This window comes from Camelus dromedarius, chromosome 9 (assembly GCF_036321535.1).
Source record: "Camelus dromedarius isolate mCamDro1 chromosome 9, mCamDro1.pat, whole genome shotgun sequence".
NCBI classification, from domain to species: Eukaryota; Metazoa; Chordata; class Mammalia; order Artiodactyla; family Camelidae; genus Camelus; species Camelus dromedarius.
In genome coordinates this window covers 71,017,532-71,034,620 of record NC_087444.1, presented here as the reverse complement: position 1 = coordinate 71,034,620, position 17,089 = coordinate 71,017,532, and the positions used below count along the sequence as shown (strand labels likewise).

At 44.1% G+C, this 17,089-nt stretch overlaps 1 long non-coding RNA gene across 2 annotated transcripts in view; it reads left to right on the top strand.

The window, feature by feature from the left end:
- The window catches only part of LOC135322069 (uncharacterized), a 71,638-nt gene extending 57,658 nt beyond the window's left edge, over positions 1 to 13,980 (top strand). The window contains exons 2-5 of one of the 2 annotated variants that reach the window (XR_010382378.1): positions 10,757 to 10,839; positions 12,225 to 12,412; positions 12,546 to 12,718; positions 13,255 to 13,980. This is a non-coding gene — a long non-coding RNA (uncharacterized LOC135322069). Of the gene's footprint in view, positions 1 to 10,756; positions 10,840 to 11,992; positions 12,413 to 12,545; positions 12,719 to 13,254 lie in introns of those variants that run through there. The other variant, XR_010382377.1, reaches the window with a different exon arrangement.
- The last annotated feature ends 3,109 nt before the right edge of the window (positions 13,981 to 17,089 follow it).

Here is a 17,089-nt window from a genome sequence, read left to right as displayed (position 1 = left end):
CCTCCCTCCTTCATATTTTGTTTTATGTGAGTCTATATATATTCTCATTGATTTCCCAGAACAGTTTGATTTGGAATTCAGTTACTTGCCTCCAAAAGAACTTTGAAAGGAAAAGTGAAAAATAGAGTTTTGAGAGCATATGACTTGGGATCTAGCAGAGACTGAGGATGGGGAGGGGAAGCCCCTTGCGGAGGCGATGGTTACACTGACCCTGGGGGAGAAGGAGAATTTAGCAGGTCAGTGGTTCACAAGCTTCTGTCTTTCTCATACCACATCATAAATCCTTCCATATCACACCCACATCCATTTTAATTTGTTTACTCAATAGTTTTCTTTAAAATGACTGAACTAAAATAAGCTCAAGTCAGTTTTAAAATATTAACGACCCCCAAATTATATACTAATATACTAATTACATTAATGCAGATGAAAATAAAACATTTCTGTCCACATGACTGAGGAAATTTTTGGTGTGTCACCAAAAGAACATGAGTCCCAGTCTGTTACATAATGATGTGAAGATACTTAACATTACTGAACTGCACCTTAAAAAGGGTTAAGATGGTAAATTTTATATTATGAGAGTTTGTAAAAACCACAATTAAGTTTTTTAAAATTTGTTTTTTAAAAAAATAGAAGAGGGCCAGGAGCAATCAGGTACATAGCTTGACTTTACAGTCCAACCAAGGTAGGATGCAATTTAAATAAACCCTTTCTTATATTCCAAGAAATAGCTAAATTACTTACATAGAAATCATGACAAACCATCATTGAGTCCATAGTTAACTTGGGGAAGGGATTGACTACTTAAATAGGAAGAAAGAAGGCAAATGGCAAATGTGACATCTTAATAAGTCACTTCTCTTTTATTAGGGTCAGATAGCTTAGTCCACCATCACTAGTGATGTCATGTGAGTATTATGTAGCTCATAATATGTTGTGATAAGAAGGGCACTTCACCTCTGTGGTATTTTCCTCCCCAAACTCATAGCCCCTGTCTGAGTATGTGTAATTTAAGTTATTGTCATTTTGAATCTGTTACACACAGACAAATTTTAAGCCATTCAGTTTGGAGGCAGCAGAAAGTAGGGGAAGGTGATGGCAAACCCAATGGACCACAGGACCTGGCCATGTTTCCTGCTATTGTTTATTGTTCAGATAATAAAGCCATCGTGGTACCCTCCCTTTTGCTTACTTCTGCATCTCTTTCTCTCTCTCAATTGTTTCTGCCTGCAGACCAGGATGAGGGGTGATATTCATTGAGATCTTAAGTCTCCACCCAGATGCTGGTAGAAAAGTAGGTGTAAAGAAACCAGAGGTTATCTGGATCTTCTAATGCAAAGCAGGCCCTCCCTACGCAGGGAAAGACCAGGTATGGGTTTCCCCCTGGATGTAGGAAGCTGAAGAGAAAATGTCCCAGGGATTTTAGATTGTGGATTCATTTGCTCACCATCCGAGCCTTCCTTCTTCTGGCATGCCTTCATATAGCTAAAACTACACTTCCTTATGTCCCTTGAAACCAGGGTTCTGCCAGTCTGACCCACTTGCATGAGATCTGGAAAGAGAAAGTGGAACAGAGATTCTGCTTACGATGCTTTTGCCACATATTTTGGAAAGCACAGTCACGAACAGGCTGGTGGTTTTTTTTTTTTTTTTTTTTTTTTTCTGAGGCACTGCTAGTGACTGGCTTCATGCATTTTAAGAGGTTCTTCTCTTTCTGAATCCAGCAAGCATGATGTGGTTCTGGAGCACAGGCCTGTTAGTTTTTTTGTTTTGTTTTGTTTTGTTTTGTTTTAACAAATTGAAGGTTTGTGGCAACCCTGTGTTGAACGAGTCTATCAGCGAGCACGATTTTTCCATTTGCTCACCTCGTCTCTGTGTCACATTTTGGTAATTCTTGCAGTATTTCAACCTTTATCATTATGATTATATTTGTTATGGTGATTTGTGATTAGTGATCTTTGATGTTGCTACTACAACTCACTGAAGGCTCAGATGATGGTTAGCATTTTTTAGTAATAAAGTATTTTCAAATTAAGGTATGTGCATTTTTTAGACATAATGCTATTGCACATTTAATAGACTACAACTTTTATACGCACTGGGAAGCCAAGAAATTCCTGTGACTTGCTTTATTATGATATTTGCTTTATTGCAATGGTCTAGAGCTGAACCAGTAATATCTTGAGGTATGCCTGTAGCTGCAGTTTTTTGATTCCCCACCTTTCAGTGATGGTAGAGGGAGCAGCTCCCCTAGTGGGTCAGTTCTGCAGCCTCAGTTCTTCAGCTTGTGGGGTCTGGTGGCAACAGCATTATTTACCTTTTCCATCAGAGGACACCCAGTTGTCTACCCCTGGCGTGGGTCTGTCCCTTTCAGTCTCTCACAATTTAATCAATCCAATCCTAAGTCAAATCAGATGCACAAGAATGTCACACACCAGACCCATCCTCCCAACATTTAGAAAACACAAGTGCAATAGCACCTCCCAAGTGAAAGCAGTTTTCTTGCCTTGCTGTTTTCAGCCATGGCCCATACAGCAAAAGGAGGTAAACAATTTAAACGACACAACACTGTTTGTTTAAATAAAAAGGATCGAGCAGAATCACAGGTGTTCTTTTTAGCTCCATGAGGATGGAAGAAGAGAGAAGTGACAATGAAAACTGAAGTCTTTGCACTTTTCAGGAAAAGGGAGTATCATTGTAGATCTTATTACCTGGGGCAACAGATTATTATTAAGACAACCAGTCTAGATTTGGGAAGTATTATGAACTAAATTGTGTCCCCCTCAAATTCATACGTTGAGCCCCTAAACCCCAGTGTGACTGTATTGGAGACAGTCCTTTAAAGAGGTAATTAAGTTTAAATGAGGTCATAATGGTGGAGCCCTAATCCAATTGATTCAGTGACCTTATAGGAAGAGGAGGAGACACCAGAGATGCTCGTGCACACAGGGAAAGGTCAGCTGAGGACACAGCAAGACGTTACCCATCTGCAAGCCGGAGAGACCTCAGGAGAAACCAACTCTGCTAGCACCTTGACCTTGGACTTCCAGCTTCCAGAACTATGAGAAAAAACTTTGTTGTTTAAGCCACCTTGTCTGTGGTATTTTGTTAGGGCAGCCTTAGCAAACTAACACAGCAGGTTAGTGGGGGCTCTCAAAGGATGCAGCAACCTCAATTTTTGAAGTCTGGGTGTCTTATAAGACTCCTTTGTTTGTAACATTTGTAAAGAGAGTTTCACCTGGCAAAAAGAGTCTGCTTTTCAGAAGCTGCAGGAGAAGAGAGAACATTTTCTTTCTTGTTGCTCAGATTTTTGTTACCAGTTAGAACAGCCTAGAGTTCCAAGACCAAGTGTTGCAATCACATTTCTTTTCAGTGTTGAGAGGAGAACAAAGAAGCAGCTTCAACATGGTCAAAACTTTTATAATGTAGAAGGAAATGGGAATAATAGAATTATCAATAGAACATGAGGCATGCAACATTTTGCACCCATCAAAATGAAGAAGTGACATAGGAGAGAAAAGTAAAAATTTTAGTTCGAGCTGTTCCAGGATGGCTGTGAACACAGGCCAGTCTTTTGGACTCAATGACCTGTCACTTTAAGCTGTATCCTAACTCGAGGTTAGTGGTGGCATTCAGCTATCCCAGATCTCAGAAAAAATCTGCCTCTGCACAATCGCCTCACCTCTCAGGGAGCTGCATTTGAAAAACTCTTGTATTCTCACAAAGTTGAGAAGTCTACAATGGTTACAACTCCAGTCTTCAGGTCTTACTTGGGTGGGGGGGCGGGTGGCACTGTGCTCTTTCCCATAATGTTCATCTCGTATTTTAAAATGTTTTAATGGACATTCCTTCTTGCCCTCTGTCTCCCTGCTCCTTATCCCATCCTATACTTAACTGAGCCTGGACTATGATCAGGTGAGAAAACCAGCCTCCAAAATATCATGCTTTTGGCTGCAAAAAAAAAAAAAAGATAACCCAACTTAAAATAGTTTAAAACTCTGACATATATGATCCTATGCAGCAGGGATTCCAATGATAGGGCAGTTCTGGGTTGGTTAACACAGTGGCTCAGAGATAACACTGAAGACCCAGGTTCTGCATCTCCGTTCCCGGCCCTTAGCAGGTTGAATTCCAGGGCCGAGTCCCTTCCCAGTCCAAAATGATCACCATATGGGACAACAACAGCTTCCGAAAGCAGAAGCCAGGACCAGCTAGTCCTAGTTCTCTTCAAGGTCCAATAAAATCTTTCCCATCAGCCCCCCACAGACTTCCTCTCACTTGGCATAGGCCAGAACCAGGTCAGATGCCTATTGCTGGGAATGGGAGCATCATGATTGGCTCAGCCTTTGGCCAATCAGGACTTGTCTTTTCTGGAGCACTCTAAGTAGAATTCCACAAAAAAATGCATTTCCCATTGTGAAAAAAAGTGGTTCCACGGTTAAAGAAATTTGGGGATTAAAAAAAGCAAAAAGAAATATGTAAAATTAATTTAAATAATATATTTTATTTAACCCAGTAATCCATAATGTTGTTATTTCAATATATATTCAATAGAAAATATTACTAATGAGATACTTTACATTCTTTTTTTTGGTACTAAATCCTCCAAATCCAGTGTGTATTTTACACTTGGAGCACATCTCAAAGCAGACCACCTGCATTTCAGGTGCTCACTAGCCACACATGGCTAGTGGCCACTGTAGTGGACAGTTGTGTGTTCTTAGGTGTGCAAGGTAAAGCAGAATCAGAGAGGTTGGGAGCCTGGCTCAAGGGCGCACAGCAAGGCCCAGCTCTGTGTTCTTTTCAGCCCCTAGTTTTCCCTGGGAGCAGGACCCAACCCACAGCACATTCTAAGCCAATTGCTCTCAAGTTCTAGAGAATTCTAGAGCATTCGAGAATCACCTGGGGAGCTCATTAAAATGAGGATCCCAATCTCTCCCCAGCCCTACAGCATCAGAACCTCTGGGGTAGAAGCCAGGAATCTGCATTAACAAACTCCTGTGACTCTGATGCACATCTGCAGGGTGCACCTGGAAGACTGCTGCTGCCAGATGTTTTGGAATCACTTATCAAAATTCTAGTGCCCAGGCTCTACCCCAAACCAAGCAAATCATAATCTCCAAAGGCAGACCAGGATAGCAATATACTTTAAAAATTTACTTTATCATAGTATAATATACATCCATTAAAATGTACTTATTTTAAGTGGAAATTTTAACATATTTGACCCACGTAATCACCACTACAGTCAAGATACAGAACTGTTAAAGTATAGTTGATTTACAATGTTGTGTTAGTTTCTGGTGTACAGAATAGTGATTCAGTTATACATATATTCTTTTTCATATTCTTTATCATTATAGGTTATTACAAGATATTGAATATAGTTCCCTGTGCTAAAGTTGAGTAGGGCCTTGTTGTTTATCTATTTTGTATGTAGTAGTTAGTAAGATACAGAACATTTTCATGACCCTGAAAGATTCCTTTGTGCCTCTTTGCAGTTAATCTCCCACCCTAGGAAACTGCTGATTGGTCTTTTTTTTTTTTCCCAAAGATTAGATTTGTTTTTCTTAGCATTTCTTATCAGTAGAATCACACTGAATGCACTCTTTTAAGTACATTTTGAGCAGCCATTTCACTCAGGACAATGGTTTTGAAATTCAGCCCTTTTATTTCACCCCTTTTTATTGCCAGTTAGAGTTGACCCTTGAACAGCTTGGGTTTGAACTGCATGGGTCTACTTCTACGTGGATTTTTTCAATAAACATACAAGAATATATGTGTAGAACGTCGCATGCCATTCTTATTTTGAAGTGCCTATCCTTACATAGGCATAAGGTGAATGATACTTAATATAAAATCAATGTGTTAGTTTTCTTACTGTTTTATGACTTTGCTTTCAAAGAATTGCATTACTGTGGAGTATGCCCTCCTCCTCCCTCCCTTCCCGCCCCCCCAACCCATAATTGGAGAAACTGTGTCAGTCTATACTCACAGGTAAGTGATTTTTTTTTAAATGTGATGTTTCCAATACTGTATAGACTTGTATGCCATACAAATTTATAGGCCAGGCTACCATGACACAATTATACTGGTTGCACTAGGCTACCTACCATAAAGCAGTCTTATTACTGCTGCTTCATTATCAGTGCATGGGTTGTTGTGGTTGTAAACAAGAAAGAATTTGTTTTGCACGTTATCTTTTCACTTTTGATGTTGAGTGTTGGTAATACGTATATAACATCTACAGTGTTTTGTATCACGTATTTGGGTAGGTACTTGCAGATGGTTCGTCTTGTAAATAGTGCAAACTTATGTACTGATAAATACAGGACAGTATTGTAAAAGGATTTTTTCTCTCTTCTGATTTTCTTACTAACACTTTCTTTAGCTTACTTTATTGTAAGAATACAGTATAATACATCTACTGTAGAGAATATGTGTTGGTCAAACTGTTTATGTTATCAGTGAGGCTTCCAGTCAACAGTAGGCTCTTAGTAGTTAAGTTTTGGGGGAGCCAGTTATATGTGGATTTTCGACTGCACAGGGGGTCTGTGCCTCTAGTCCCCACGTTGTTTGAGGGGCAGCTGTATTCCACTATGCGGATGTACAGTGTACAGCTCACTTATCCCCTCATCAGTATTTGAAAGTCTCCCCAGGTTTTTCCAATGGATGAACAATATTAAGAAGCCTTGCTTTGAGCTTCAGGCTTTTAATATATAAGCCTACAATCCTGTAAACTCATGGTCTTCTAAATGTGATCCTGCCAACTTCACCTACTGAGTGTGAGAGAGACAGAGATGAGTGATGGGATCACGCCGTGCCTCCCACAGGGTGATTCTCCCAGCCATGTGCCTGCCTGGTGGTTTGGGGATCCCAATGAGGAGGCTACAGCCATGTCTTTGCCCCTGCTGTTCCCTTAGCCTGAAGCACCCTTCCCACTTTCTCCAAGTGTCTAAAGGATACGGACTGGTTGCTGCTCTCAGCGTCCAATTCCTCCCCCTGGATTGCTGGTCAGAACCCTAACAAGTATGGCCAAGGGACTAGTTAGTTCGGATAGTTCAGGATGTGCTGCCTGGGTCAGGGTGCCCTCTGCTCTTCTCTCAGCGGCTCAGAGCCCTCCTCCAGCTGGTCTCCCTATCCCTCCAGCTCCAGTCCATCCTCCACTTGCCACCAAATTCTTGTTGCTTGGCTGTGACCCTGTCACTTGGGCTGTAAGAGGAATTGTTATTATTCCACCCCCTCCTGCCCCACCCTGCCATTCTCTTCTCTTGAAGCTGATGCCAGTGGGGTGAGGATACACCCCCTCAATCTGGTTCTTATACCCCTTCTTCTTACCCCATGAGGATGTAGACCAAGATGCCACTGCCCTGCATAACTCTGTTGGATGTGCTCCAGGTGAATGATGCCTCCTGGTGGTGAAGGTGTGTATGTTGGGTGAGAACAATAGTATGATGGGTGTTTGTCCAGACAGGGGTAGGGGGGTTGGGTCTTCCATCTCTGGGGGTTACAGGAGTCCAGGGCCCCACTCCATTTACAGCTTCTGGGAACCACAGGAAAGCACTCACTGTGGCTGCCTCATGGGAAATTTGAGTTACTGATTAGCATCGGCTCCCAGCTGGGCAGGCAGGGACCTTGCCCTGGGTGAGGCTGGGATGGTTTCCTCTCTTGATAAGAAGGGACAGAGCTGGGCTCTAGCAGGAGATCAACAGCTCCTTGGCCTTATGCCTGCTCCCCAGGCTACCACCTGCCCTAGGTGAGCTACATCCACTGGCCCACTGATGAGTTTCTTTTTGGTGCAACCAGTTCTCTGAATACCTGTCAGGAAACTTCTCAGTTTAGAGAGCCTCTAAACTGGCTGAAGGTTCGGGATGCCTTCCATCTCTGCAGAAGAATAAGATTTTGGAAGAGATTCCCCTGGTATCCATGCCCCTTTCTTCCTTGGTAATACAAACATTGATTTTTAAATGGACAGATTGGCCCACCAAAAATTGTATTGTCTATGTTCCCCTCACCTAAGTGTTGCCATGTGACTACATTTTGGCCAATAGATAAATAGATTTGTTATCTGGGACTTCCAGGGATTGGCCTTAAAGAGCATTTTTTTTAAAACCCCTTCTTTCTTTGCACTACTGACTGGAATGTGGATATGATGGCTGGAGCTCCAGCAGCCATCTTGGATCACAAGTTATACTAAAGATGACAGAGCAATAATATGAAAGGAGGCTAAGTCCATGATTATGAAGCTGCCACATTAGCCCTGGGTGCCCTACCTCCAGATTCTGTTTATGTAAAAGCAAATTAAACTTTCAACTTATTTGGGTCATTTGATTTTGGGGTTTTCTGTTCCTTGCACCGGAACCTAGTCTTGACAAAATGCTCTCTCATGGAGGAGAAATCCAGGGTGCATCCTGTCAAGGCAGGAGTATTTCTTGAAATTCTTCTGGGTTTTCATGGCAGGAACCCAACTTGAAGTAGTTTAAGGAAGAAGGGAAATGTGCTGTAAGGGAATTTCAAGACAGTTGTGGAGCTGTGTCTCTAGGACACCTAGAACCATAGGCTCAAACCCTCAAAGGGATTTCTTCCTCTCTCTTTCATATCTGCCTCCCTCTGTGCCCTGGGTTTGCTCCTATCTCTTCTTACAGCCTGGCTTTCTCCACAGAGGCCAGAACATAGCTACTCATAGTCCCCAAGCTCTCCTCTCACAGTTTTGGCCACTGAGAGGGAGACAGATTCCCTCAAGCTCCCCTGACTTAGAATCCACAGTGAGCACAGATGCAGTTCCTTGTTTCAGCAGGGCCAGTGGTGTGCTGGAGGGGTGCTGACCCGAAGGCTCTGACCACTGGGAGGGTCCGAGCTTTCCCGCCTCTCAGCCTCCCAAGCCACACCCACTGTGACTTCCAGGATTTATCTCCCCCAAACCCCATTCTGTTTTGCCCGTTTCCCTTGTCCTGATTGTCCCAACTGGAAAAATCACTCAGTCACTAAAATCGTTTTGGGCTTGATAAATAAATTGAACAATGTGAGGAAATGTTGGTGACATAATATGGACTGAAATAAAAGGGTGATAAAACCTTTCTGAAATCACTGAGCTCAGATTCTCAGTAAGATTCCATGATCTGAATTGAAATAAGGGTGGAGGATGGAGCCTGACCTGTGGGTGGTATAGCCCAGAGGTTGAGGGTGGGTGCCAGTCCTGCCTTCACCACCAGCCAGCTGTGAGCTCTCGATCTTTCTACCCACAGTTTCCCTACGTGTAAAAAGGCGGTAATGATAGAATCTACCTCTAGGGTCGTTAGAAATTAACAGTCCTTGGGTGGTGCCCCGTGGGCGGTGAGTGCTCAGTTCAGGAAGCTTCTGGGGCACAGCAGTCAAAGTATCAACACTTCCGCAGCATCACACCTGTCTTCTGGGTTCGAATCCCAGGCTCTCCACTTGCTGGTTGGTGGCTATGGCTTTGAGCAAAGCACCTGTTTGCATCTCCATTTTCCCCTTTGAGAGAAGGAAAGCGCATTGTGAGGGTGTGTTGCCAGTTAGACAGTGTTAGTGCTTGCCGGATGTTAATTAGCAGGGTTCTTAGTGCCACTCCTGCCAGCTGGGTTGAGCTGTTGAATATTCGGGAATACCCGCTAGTTGTTAAGCTACTAGAAGCTTAAAATTGGCCATGGTGGGAGTATGTGCGTCACAGAAATTGACAAGCATGACAAATCAGGGCTTTTATTCCACCAGAGAACTAGTTTACCAGCACACCATTGTCCCCTGCTCCGTGTTTCCCGAACACCCTTCTCTTGTGCCCACCTCCCTGCCGAGACCCCGAACAATCCATTCAGTTGTCTCCTGCAAGTTGCCATGTACAGACCCACAGGCTCCTCAAGCCCCATGCGGGAACTTGACTTTGTTACCTACCTCCATTCTGCCCTGCCCCCAGCACCTCCATGGAGACCGCATCACTGCTATTCACCTCGTCACCCTCAGCCCTCCCACATTTTGGAGTCACCCCCAGCTCCCCTCTGTCTCTCACACCCCCGTCCAATAGGTCACCAAGTCCTATTAGCTCTTCCTCCAGAATATTTCTCGTATCTCTGTTACCGAGTCCAAGCTTGTTCTGCTCCATGCATGACAGGCCAATAAATCGGGAGATGAGGTGTTGGGGCAAGGAATAACGACTTTATTCAGAAAGTGGGCAGACCGAGAAGATGGCAGACTAACCATCTTGATATTGATGGACATTTAGGTTGCTTCCATGTCTTGGCTATTGTAAATAGAGCTGCCATGAACATTGGGGTGCGTGTATCTGTTTGAATTAGAGTTTCCTCTGGATATATACCCAGGAATGCATGCACAGTAATTACCTTGTGCTGGATGGCCAGGGTGCAAATCCCAGTGTCACCAGTTGGCTGTTTGATCTTGTAAAATTACTAATATCTTCATCCTAAGGTTGATGTGAGAATAAAGTGACTTAATCCATAAAGCTCTTAAGACTGTGCCAGGCACACAGGAAGCACTCAGTAACTGTTCACTTTCATTATCCAGGTTTAAGGCTGAGCTGGTCTGCAGACAACACCTCCACCCACCCAAGGGAGGCAGGCTTCTGGGTCCTGAACTTCTGCTTCTAAGTCCTGGGTGCCTTCTCCTCATGACCAGCTTACCTTAAATTCAGCCCCTCTGAAATGTGTTTGCATCTGTCAGAGTGCTGTAAAATTCCACATTACATTTAACGAACAGTGAAAACCAAATTTAATTTTTGTTCTAGAAAGAAAAGGTGCTTCAGCAAATTGCCTCAAGCGTCCATGAAGTCTTTGCCAAAGTGGGTAAAACAGAATGAGAGAGGCACAGGTGTGTAAATGAATCCTATCCTTCCAAAGAGGCTGCAGATTTAGGGGGGAAAAGGTTTATTGTTAACACAAAATTAAACCCAAGTGCCCTTCACATTGTTTTTTAAATGATAACTTTCCAGCGAGCCCTGCCAGCTGCACCTGCTTCTGCCCTTTCCTGGGAGTTCATTCCCAAGGGAGCTTCAGGGCTGGGGATCTCTTCAAACTGAGCGCCAGCGGTTGCGTTTATCCGCGTTTTCATCTAGAAGGGAGGCCCAGAGAGCTTTCTGCTGATTCTCCAAGGAATCTTTAAGCCTCCGCCGGAGACGAACAATCTCACTAAATTTGCCCCAACAATATGGTGTGAGATTCATGCTGGTAGTTGCCTTTGGGGAGGAGGGTGGGCGTGGTGACTGGGAGGGGCGCAGGGCCGACTCTGTCTCAGGCTCTAGCTCATGCCTACGTGGGTGCTGGCTTTGAGAATCTGAGCTGTCTGTTTAGGTCTGGCATACTTTCCCTCTAAATGCATGAGAAAGATTTTGGAGTATGTTAAAGTCAATGTGGCAGAATGTTAATAATTTGTGAAATCTAGGTAAAGGGATATAGAGGTTCATTTAACTGCTCTTACTTTGTAGGTAGGTTTGAAATTCTTCATAATTAAAATTGGGTAGGATTACAAAGAAGCAAACACACAGGCACTAAAACTAAAACCAAAAAGCTTTCCCGAAGAAACAGGCAGGAGTCAGACCACATTCTATATATACCCTTTTGTGTGTCTGTCTTGTTTCTGGCTCTCAGGCTCATTCACAAAACTTCCATCCTCCCCTTTCAGGAAATCATTAAATCTGTCCCCTTCCCCAATCATCACCACCTACATCCCCGCAAAGTCTTCCCAGCGCTGCCTGAGCCTGGGAGCTTCAGTTTCCTAGGGAGGAAAACCCAGTCATAGACTCCAGTCTCAGTCCAGTTCCCAGCTCTGCCACTTTCTAGGTCTGTGTGTTATCTGTTGCTGTGCAAACAAATTGCCCCCAAGTGTAATGGCTTAAATAAGATGCCTGAAGGAGAGGCATAGCTGGGTGTACCAGCCTGAGGGATCCTAAGCCAGAACCACCCCCACGGAGCCCTTCCTGCCTTCCTGACCCATAGATATTGAGAAAGAGAATAATGCAGTTGTTTCAAATTGCTCAAAGTTGGGGCAATTTGTTATGCAACAGTAGTAACTGGGGCACTAAACTGGGACACCTTGAAATAGGAAGGAGTATGTCCTGGGACACAGTGCATGTTGTGAGAGGGTTCAGCCAGGTCTCAGAAGAGAAAGGAAACAGGGAGACAGAGTCAGAATTTCATCGAAGCCCCACACGACCTTGTTTCTGTGTCTCTGCTTGCCTTTCTTCTCCTCTCCTACAGGTCGGCCTCACCTGTCTTTCGGCGCCCAGCATGGGGAAAGGAGGCTGTCTCCAGCTCCCGTTTTCATATCCTCTCTTTAAGAGGCTGAGCCAGAATCTCTTGGTTTCAGTCCCCAATTTCCTGGGAAAGAGAATCTTGTCAGCCAGTGCCAGTCTGGTGTCTAGACTGGGATTCTGAAGTTGCACAAGGTGTGTTTGCCGCTGCCCCAAGTGATGCTGGAATCCAGCCCCTCCTCTCCCTTCCAGGCTGGGCATCTGGTCCAAGGCTGGAGGTAGGGGCCCTGGGTGAGTTCGGGGTCCCCAGAAGCAACTCTTGTTTCAGATCCTCTTCAGTAATAAAAGGCCCTGAAGCCACCTTTTGTCCCAAGAGCTGTCTCAGATCAGTAATAAGAGAATGCTGCACCATTTTACCATGTGAAAACTCAGAATGGTACCAAGATTCTGGCTTCCTCCAGTGAAGATGGCTTCAGGCTGGGAAGCTGAGGACAGAACAAAGTAGGTGGGAAATTCTCTATTTTCTCTGCTTGGGTGTCTGAGTCCCTCCCTCCCTCCCTCCTCACCCCTCTCCCTCTGTAGGGCTGAGCCATGGAGGCACCTGGAAATTTCTCAATGGGCAGGTCCAGGCGGGGCAGGTCCCGGCACTGCTCTTCTCCCCTCAGTGGGGACTTTTGTGGGCTGCAGCTGTACCCAGGCATCCGGCACCAGATGTGGCAGGCATCCGTGTGCCTGCATCCATATTATAATCGCAAGGATAAACAGTGTGCCAGGCACTCTTCTGAGCACTTCACATGAGTGTCTCAGGCTGGGTTCTCTGGAAAGCAGACACCGAGACTGAGTTAACAGTGCAAGAGGCTTGGTTCGGAGACACACCTGTGACAGCAAAGGAGAGGGGGACATAGACTGCGTGTCAACCTGATGAAGTCCCAGCCATGCAGGGAGGATCTCCAGAGCCAAGATGGCCCTCCTGTCTGTATGTTCGTGCATTGTTCATCACAGCCCCAGCTGTAAATAATCCAAATGTCCATCACCAGGCCAATGGACAAATCATGGGCCCCCTACACAGTGGAAGACCACCCAGCCATGAAACAACGAGCTCTTGATCCACGCAGCAACTTGGATGAATCTCAGATGCGTGAAGCTGAGCAGAAGAGTCTGGATACGAAAGACCACATGTCACCTGATTCCATTTCTATGAGCTCTCTAGAAAAAGAGGCCTCAAAATGTCCAAGAATGGGTGGCACCAGCAGGCTTCAGGGAGAAGTGGTGTCTGGGGCTTAAAACCAGAGAGTCGGGCGCCCCCTGGTGGCTCATTTTCAGAGACATAAAGTCCAGGACCCGTAGCTACCATTTACTCCCCTTGGTGGAGAGAGCTTGGGGGTGAGAGGATAATTGTTATTCATAACAATAAACATTATATGTAACACGTATTATTATATGTTATATCCATACATAATATATATACATATGCACCAACAAGCCCGAAGCCATGCTGTGGGCCAGGCAGGGTTCCCACAGGAAGCAAAGTTACCATTATCCCTCCAGGGCATGAGAACAAGACAAGGAAACGGAAGGTTGGAGGGGCCACACGACTGGAGGTCGCACAGCCTGTGAGTGGGATGTGAAGTGGGATATGAACTTGGTCTGTCTGAGTTCAAGGAAATGGAACGACGCTGCTCTGAGGGTGTGGGGGTGCTGGCTGCTTGGGTCCACGAGACCGAGTCCCATCCTGTCTTTGATTTGGAGGCAGCCTTCGGTCTTCTGACAACGAACCCCTCTCCACTTGAATGACTTCACACCGGGCTTTCCGTTGAGGCCAGCAGGGCATTGGCAGTGCGTCCACGTCCTCGGGGGCCCCATGCCCTGACTTGCTTTGTGTGCCTGTGGCTGGGGGCGGTTTGCTTCATTTAATTTGGTGTCTGGTGGGAGTTTCCTGCTGAGACCCTCGGGAGTGATTTGCCCCCCTTCTCATGTGGCCTCCTGGGGCCTCCTATGTTCACTGTCCTTTGATACCTAGTTCATGTCTCATGGCCAAGGGGGTGAGGTGAGTGTGACCCACAACACAAAAGCTCACGGCTGTCTTTGGGGATCCCTTCCCTCAGAAGGCTCAAGCAGCCTTGGCAGGCCCTAAGAGCTGGGGGTCTATGCCTTTGGCCACCCCAGCTGGATGTGACCACTCTCCTCCATGACTTCAGAATTCTTACTGAACCAAACTTGGGTCTGTTAACCTATGTGGTCTCCATCATTCCATCGGAGGAGTGACAAAGCATTTGCAGCCATTTTAATATCCTAACAACCTCATGCTGGACATAGTCATAATCTCCGCTTATCAGATGAGGAAATGGAGGCTCAGGGAGGTCTAGTCATTTGCCCAAGATCACTCAGCTAGAAAGCAGTGAGCCAGGATCCCAACCCAGAGCCCGTACGCTGAAGCATTGCCAGTTTGCTCTCTGAATCAGTGTGTTCAGAGCCTTCTGCTTCCACAAGCCAGGCTGTTGGCACCTCTTACCTTGTTTATTCCTTCCCTCCTAACCAGATGTGGCCACGTGCCGATCACGCATGATTCTGGTGTCAGTTCAGACCGACCTCAATTCCATGTGTATTTTCAGAGAACTCACACTACAGAATAAAGATGTAAGGGCTAATGGCATATAATACAGAGATGAATCACCGATTCCAGACAGCAGAGTAACTGAAGCAGACAGAACAAGAAGTAAAAATAAGCTTGATATCCTCTTAGTAGAGAGAAGAGGAGTGTGGAAGTAGGAAGCCCCAGGAACACATTATAAAGATGACCTCACCTTTGGGGTGATCAAAACCACTCCTCCACCAGGCTCGTCCCCCCAAACTGGACCCCACTATTACATTTTATATATATATATATATATATATATATATTGAAGTATAGTCAGTTTACAATGTGTCAGTTTCTGGTGTACAGCACAATACTTCGGTCATATATGAACATACATATATTTATTTTCATGTTGCTTTTCAGAATAAGTTCCTTCATGATATTGAATATAGTTCCCTGTGCTATACAGTATGAACTTGTTGTTAACCTATTTTATATATATTAGTTAGTATCTGTAAATCTCGAACTCTCAGTTTATTCCTTCCCACCCTCTTCCTCCCCTGGTAACCATAGGTTTGTTTTCTGTGTAAGTCTGTTTCTGTTTTGTAAATAAGTTTGTTTATCTTTTTTTTTTCAGATTCCACATATAAATGGTATCATGATATTTTTCTTTCTCTTTCTGTTTTACTTCACTTAGAATGACAATCTCCATGTCCATCCATGTTGCTGCAAATGGCATTATTTTATTAATTTTTTAAACATTTTTTATTCAGTTATAGTCATTTTACAATGTTGTGCCAAATTCCAGTGTAGAGCACAATTTTTTAGTTATACATGAACATACATATATTCATTGTCACTTTTTTTTTTCGCTGTGAGCTACCACAAGATCTTGTACATATTTCCCTATGCTATACAGTATAATCTTGTTTATCTAGTCTACATTTTGAAATCCCAGTCTGTCCCTTTCCACCCCCTACCTCCTTGGAAACCACAAGTTTGTATTCTATGTCTATGAGTCTGTTTCTGTTTTGTATTAATGGTCTTTTTTTTTTTTTTTTTTTAGATTCCACATATGAGGGATCTCTTATGGCATTTTTCTTTCTCTTTCTGGCTTACTTCACTTAGAATGACATTCTCCAGGAACATCCATGTTGCTGCAAATGGCATTATGTTGTCGATTTTTATGGCTGAATAGTATTCCATTGTATAAATACACCACACCTTCTTTATCCAGTCATCTATTGATGGACATTTAGGCTGTTTCCATGTCTTGGCTATTGTAAACAGTGCTGCTATGAACATTGGGGTGCAGGTGTCTTTTTGAAGTAGGGTTCCTTCTGGATATATGCCCAGGAGCAGGATTCCTGGGTCAATTAGTTTATTACTTTTTATGGCTGAGTAGTATTCCATTGTATAAATATACCACAACTTCTTTATCCATTCATCTGTCGATGGACATCTAGGTTGTTTCCATGTCTTGGCTATTGTATATAGTGTTGCTAGGAACACTGGGGTGCATGTACATTCTTGAATTAAGGTTCCCTCTGGATGTATGCCCAGGAGCGGGACTGCTGAATCATATGGTAAGTCAACCTCTGGTCTTTTGAGGAATCTCCATATTGTTTTCCATAATGGCTGCACCAAACTACATTCCCACCAACAATGTAGGAGGGTTCCCTTTTCTCCACACCCTCTCCAGCATTTATCATTTGTGGACTTTTGAATGATGGCCATTCTGACTGGTGTGAGGTGATACCTCACTGCAGTTTTGATTTGCATTTTTCTGATAATTAGCAATATTGAGCGTTTTTCAGTTGCCTATTGGCCTTTTGTATGTCTTCATTGGAGAATTGCTTGTTTAGGTCTTCTGCCCATTTTTGGATTGAGTTGTTTGCTAAAGATATATTCAGGATGTTGTTCATATCCTGTTTCTGTCCTGGATCAACCGTTTCTGGGGGGAGTCCTGGTTCCTTTCAGTAGGGAATGGTATTAGAAGCCAAGATCAGTGTGTACTCATTACTACTGGGATGTCTGTTTTTTAGGACCTTTCAGTGACCAGAGCTGGGGAATATATACACAGACACACACATACATCCACATATACACACCTATGCACGGACATTATATGAAAGTACATTTATGCATCATATACACATAATTATGCATATTTTCAAAATCATGAGTTTACACCAATGCTGCAAATTCCAGGTTCTCTCTTACTTTCCCCTGTTCCATTTTTGTATGTCTCTTCTTCCACAGTGAGGACACTGGCTCCCAACAACATTAACACA